General features: G+C 45.4%; 1 protein-coding gene across 5 annotated transcripts in view; it reads right to left on the reverse strand.

The window, feature by feature from the left end:
• The window catches only part of BRD1 (bromodomain containing 1), a 44,456-nt gene extending 39,002 nt beyond the window's left edge, over positions 1-5,454 (reverse strand). For 3 of the 5 annotated variants that reach the window (XM_083574959.1, XM_083574958.1, XM_083574957.1), the window contains exon 1: positions 5,013-5,441. The gene's annotated coding sequence lies outside the window, so the exon portion shown is untranslated. Of the gene's footprint in view, positions 1-5,012 lie in introns of all 5 variants that reach the window. The other 2 variants (XR_014539382.1, XM_083574956.1) reach the window with 1 other exon arrangement.
• Positions 5,455-6,000: the final 546 nt, after the last annotated feature.

Here is a 6,000-nt window from a genome sequence, read left to right on the forward strand (position 1 = left end):
CCAGGGCGAAAGAAAGAAAGAAAAGAAAAATCCATCACCTTGTTTCTAATACAGGATGTCTTGAAATATTTTTAAAATGGACCTCTGCAAAAAATGGCTCAAAGAAATGTGAAGTGAGCATCAGATGCTGATTTCTATGAAGGATTTGTTATAGCAACTAACTGACAGATGTCAACAAATACTTAACACTTTTTTATTCTCCTTCGCTCCACAGTATTGAGGATTGCATTCTACTCTTCTATCAAGCAAAATGGGCCTCCAATTATGAAAAATGACTTGCACAAGGTCTTTCATGCAGTGGTTCCTCACTGACTCCTTCTGACTGTAACCCACAGAGCTCTTCAAAGCCAAGTAACATGGGATTGCACATGGAGGGCTACAGTGAGAAAGGGGTCTCTCCCCACACCAACTGTGACGAACAGATTTTAGGGGTAAAGAAACAACTCTGTTGCACAAGTAGCCTAATTTTTCTCATGGTCTGGATCTAAGCCAGCACGTGAAATCCACAGAATTAAATCCATTGTTGAATTTGTAGATATTTTTGCTCAACTACAATATATACATAATTCATGTTTGTGACCTATATTACTTATCAACAAAGATTGTTTTCATAATGTTCTTATTTTTCTTATGTAGAATAGGAACGATTTTACCTGATGTTATAGGATTTCACTTGTGTAGCTTTTAATACATACTGTCTGGAAATTATACAGAAGATGGTATATTTTGTGTACGTATCTCTTTTACTTGCCTCTGAGAAAGGACAGTTTTCATAATGAGATATAGCAACACTTTCAGGTTCTGGGTTAAAGCAGACACTGACACAATTTGTAGTTATGAACCAACAAATGCTGTGATGCAGTGTAAATGAGCCCATAAAAAAATCATTTGGAGAAAACTTGGAGGAACATAATTATGACTGATATGCTTGGGAAGAAGTGGGACATTGGTTCCTTCCCCTTTAGTGTATTGCTTGACTTGCTCATCAGTAGAAAAATGATATTTGAATGGCTCTGTCTTGTAATAGGGTTAGAAATTTGCTGGAAAATGCTGATGTTTAATACAGTACAGTACACAAATGCAAGTACAAAGCAGCACCTATGAGGGATCCAATGTCCTTCTAATGGGGAACAGAGCAATGTTGTGAAAATTCACATGCCAAAATGTGAAAGAAAGGAAATACAATGAGTTGATCTCAAAAACAAAAGGAAGAAAATCACACCTTGGCCATTTCTGTAAACTGTCCTGTTTACAAACAGTGTAGGCAAATTTTATTGTTCTGTTTACAGCAATTATTTTTCATTCAATAAATAAACTCTGTCAAACTATCTGTTGAACAAGTATTCACTTAAGGCAGATTTTCCAGATGTTTTGATTACAACTCCCATCAGACCCAGCCAGCATGGCCAATGGTCCAAACTATCTGGAGGACAAAAGGTTGGAGAAGACTGTCTCACAGCATCAGATTCTCTCCCCAAGGCACCAACCTTCACTGCCACAGGATCAATTTTACTCTAACAGGAACAAAACAAGATTATGACTACTAGACAACAAAACAAAGTATTATCTGGATAGCCTCAGTGCTATTTTCCAGACTAAACTACAGCACAATCAACAACGAATTAGCTTCTTAGAACATGGACCACAATAAGTGGTCAACTTGATATAATCAGTAAAAAACTGTGGCTAGCCTTGATCATTTGGAGTCATACAACCATTCAATGTTACTAAGGAAAGCTTTGCTCCCCGAGGATTAGAATAATTTCATGCAGTTAGTAAAAGCATATTAAATTAAATATAATTTTTTCAACCATTATCTAAGCTCACTCAATTCCTCTGGGAGGTTTGATAAAAAGCTAATTATTTCATTTCAGTAAGTGCACAAGAGGATGTGCATCAAGTGCGCTGAAGGGCCTATGCCACCTACACAAGATCACATATGCCTACTCCAGACTGTATTTAATTTTAAATGCCCACGTCACCGATAGCTCATGTGGATTCACGTATCCACCTTAAAAAGCATGGGAGGTAAAAATCCTTCTTTGTATGTACACGTACACAGAATCCCCCAAATGAACAGGGCAAAGGTCCTGTATTTCCATGTCCTCCAGCTCAGTATATGAAAACTCAGTGAACTAGGCTGTTATGGGAAATATTGGTCTGTGTACAACTCTCATATCCACAATATAGTCAAGAAACATGAGTTCGTGGTTTAGGAAGCACTCATCTGTGAATGGGGTGTAACAGGACAGAAATACTATGGGTATCCCTTGCATTTGAAGATGCTACAACCACAACAGGAAGGTCCATGCACCCAGATGACAAGTATGCCAATGAAGTTAAAGTTGTTAAGGGTTACTAGTATTTGATAATCTTGAGCAAAGCATCCTATCTCCCTTCCTCCCACTGTTCCCCCATGGACTACAAAGCTAGAATAGGCACTTAAAGGAATGCACGCCTTAAAAAAACTTGCTCAAACATTTTATGGACACAGGCCCCAAGTCCTGCACACCTTCACATGCAGAATGATTCTTAGGTCACAATCTTTTTTTTGTTATTACCCAATAACTGGTTGTGTTTGTGGTTTATTTGAGCTTAGACTGTCGTAATTTCTAAAGCTTCTTATACAGCCTTATAAAAAGAACTGAAGCACAAAACAAAATAGTATTTATAAAGTTATCACTGCAAAACTTAGCTTTGATATATTACTTTAAAAAACTGTGCAGACTGCAAAACATGTATCAGAAAGCAATTCAACAGGCAACAGCTGCTTCTTAAAAAAGTGGTAATAGAAGACTACTGGATAGTAATCATCATTTTCTCTTCCAGTAACCGCAGCTGTTAGTAAGAAAAGAATAGGGTAGCTGTGCAATGATATCTGAAGACATAAAACAAGCAACACTCAACAAATGTCTGCACTGGGGAAAACATTTTACACATATTCATGGCACCAACTCTATTTGAAACATTTGTGTCAATGCCCTCCCTTCAAATGACAGTTCTCCCACTTCCCCATGTTACAGAGGATGAATATTCCTTATTTTCAAATTGTGTTGACATTTTTCCCCACAATAAGCACTTTTGGGAAGTGCAAATATTCCCACTAAATCTTTAATCACAAATACTGAAGGGTAAGAAAGAGGAGCAGAAGCTACATGAACTTTGTGAAATTGTAGTGTTTTAATAGCTAGTTCATCGAGTGAACACCCAAATGCAAGAGGCATCTATACAAACCTTCATCAAAATTGGCACTCTTATGAAACAGCCACTCAGACCTGTTCTGGTAGCTTGCAACTCATCTCCCACCTCCCCCGCTTTTTTTTACTGGTTCCAGACTGAACTGCATCAAATCCAATGTCACATTTCAATTTCTGTAACAGAAAGAGGGCTATGTTTGTGTGTGTACACAATGGGGAGCATTTCTAAGCTTTTTATGGAGAGCTATTACAACATAATCCTATGGCTTTCCAGTTCAATGGGATTTACCCATCACATTGAATCAGATTGAATCCTTGGAGAACCAACTGACTTAACAACCTTGTGAGGTAGGCCACTACTTCTCTCATTTTATAATTGGTGAACTGATGAGAAAGACAGAAATGGATCTCGCATTCAGACATTTTTAGATCCAAGCAAACTTTTAAAATACCCAAACTGTGTTTACAGTACTATTTGACAGCCATAATTCATTTCAAAATCTCAGACATTATATAAATGAAAACTAAACTAAAACTGTGGAAGAAATTATTATGCTAAGCTACAACTATTTCCCCATGGATTTTAAAAAGAAGAAAAACCATGGGAAAAGGAAGAACCATGCAAGTTATTCTGAGAGAGTATTCCTCTATCATAAACTAGATAAAATCTAGTTCAGAGAAAGAGAATGAATTCCACGTCTAGAAGAATGACAGAAATAAATGCTTATGTGCAAACAACTATCTGACTTTTAGAAGACATCTGAAGGCAGCCCTGTTTAGAGAAGTTTTTAATGTTTGATATTTTACCGTGTTTTTAATATTCTGTTGGGAGCTGCCCAGAGTGGCTGGAGAAACCCAGATAGATGGGTGGGGTATAAATCATCATCAACAACAACATTTCTCGAAGTTCAGCAACAGCCAAAGCGTCTTAAAAGTGACATTTTATCACCAGACCACATTGCCAAAATAAAGCCTTCCTCAAGAAGCATACCGTTTGCGAGGCTTGTACTATAGTACTATAGTCAGGGTTTACCCTATCTGCAGTTCCCTTGGGAACGCAAAATAATAAATCACACGTCCATTTGCGGAGCGTCTTACATCATCTCTTGTTACAGAAAGGAAGATGAAAGCCTCTTCCAATTGCATGCCGACGAGTTAAAAGGCCCCGGTCCCTGGGAGGTAACGCTCCTCTTACAAACTGCGGAACCCGGTGCACTGAATCCGGCCGGGCCAGCTCCCAGCTGGGAGTTACAACAGAAAGGAGAGGGGGGAGGTGGGGGGGTGGGGAAAGTCGCGCTTCGCCCCGAAAGCGAAAGCGAACTCCCCAGGAAGTAACCCTTTCCTCCCCGACGGGAACGAGGCGAAACAGGAAGACTCGATAGGTTTTGCGGGAGGCGCGGGCCACCCTCCTTCTTCCTAATCCAACCCCCCCCCCTCGGTTTCGCGGAATGGTTGCGCCCTGCACGAGATTCCCGTACAACCCCCGCCGCCGCCCACCCCCTTCCCCGAACGTCGCCTTCCCCCCGCCCGCCCGGCCGCGACATCAACAACAGCGGCCGCCCCTCCCGCTGGCGCGCCGATGGTTCCTTCCCCTCCCCCACCGCCCCTCCCCTCCCGCCGAGTGGTTCCTCCCACGCCAGGCCCGGCGCCTTATCCTTTGCGAGGCCCTACCTCTCCCCGCCGGGCCCGCCTCGCTTTTCCTCCCCCCGCCCGGGACAATGCTCGGGCCGCAAACATGGCGCCCGCCCGCCCGTGAGGTGGGTGGTGGCGCGGAGGGGGAGGGGGTCGCGGTTTGACGGGGCCGCGGGCGCTCACCTGAGGGAGCTGGCCGACCCCTCCCTTGGCTGCGAGACTCCGGGGCTAATGGCGGCTCCCTCAGCTTGCTAACGCCGAGCGGCTGTGAGGAGACTGAGGGAGGGGCCTCGTCGTCCGCGCTGTCCCGGCCGCCTTGGGGCTCCCGGTGGCGGCGGCGGCGGCGGTTGCTGTCTCCGGCTGCCGCGACGCATTCGGGGGCGGAGGGCCGGCTGCGGGTTGGTCGCCGAGGCTCCCGTGGCCGAGAACCTTCCCCTCCTCCTCCTCCTCCCCCCTTCGGCACAAACAATGCGGCGGCTTTACCACAGCGCTCGCGCCGGCGGGGGAGGGGAGGGAGGGAGGCGGGGGAGGAGCAGCAGCAGCAGCAGCGGGACGCGAGGGCGCCAGGCACCTCCCAGCCCCGCGGACGACGACGCGCGTTCTGGGGGCGGGGCCACGGAGGCTCCGCCCATCACCGTGTTCGTCATCCGCCCGCCGCCAACCAATCCTCGCGAGGTGGGCGGGGCCGAGAGCGCGTCGGATTTTGTTAAGACCGCAGGCTGCTGCCGGGTTCAGGGATGGACGAGGCGGATGGGAAGGGACCACGAGGCTCTTTCTTGGGCAATCTTCCGCGGCGTGGCGTTTTCTCCTTGCGGAGCCAGGTGCGAGGAGAAGCTTTCGTAGGATCGGCTGGGGAGTCCTGACGCGCCAGGTTCTTTGCCACTCCAGATCCCACTGTATTTGGGAAGATTAAACGGATCCAGCTCCTTAGATCTTCATCTTCTTTGATGCAGAGGGCTTTAAAGCCTGGATTCGGTCCCCAACTTGGAGCCCGCCTTCACTGACATACTTTTGGCACTCCCGTGAAAGCTCACCTTTCCAAGTTTTCATGGATGAAATAATGGAATACTGAATGGTATAGGGCAGGCATGCCCCACTCCCAAGAGACTGTGATCTACTCCTAGTATTAAAAAACTGGCAGTGATCTACCCATTGTCATTGGAGGGAGGAG

This window comes from Podarcis filfolensis (assembly GCF_964270895.1).
Source record: "Podarcis filfolensis genome assembly, chromosome: 10".
Taxonomy (NCBI): Eukaryota; Metazoa; Chordata; class Lepidosauria; order Squamata; family Lacertidae; genus Podarcis; species Podarcis filfolensis.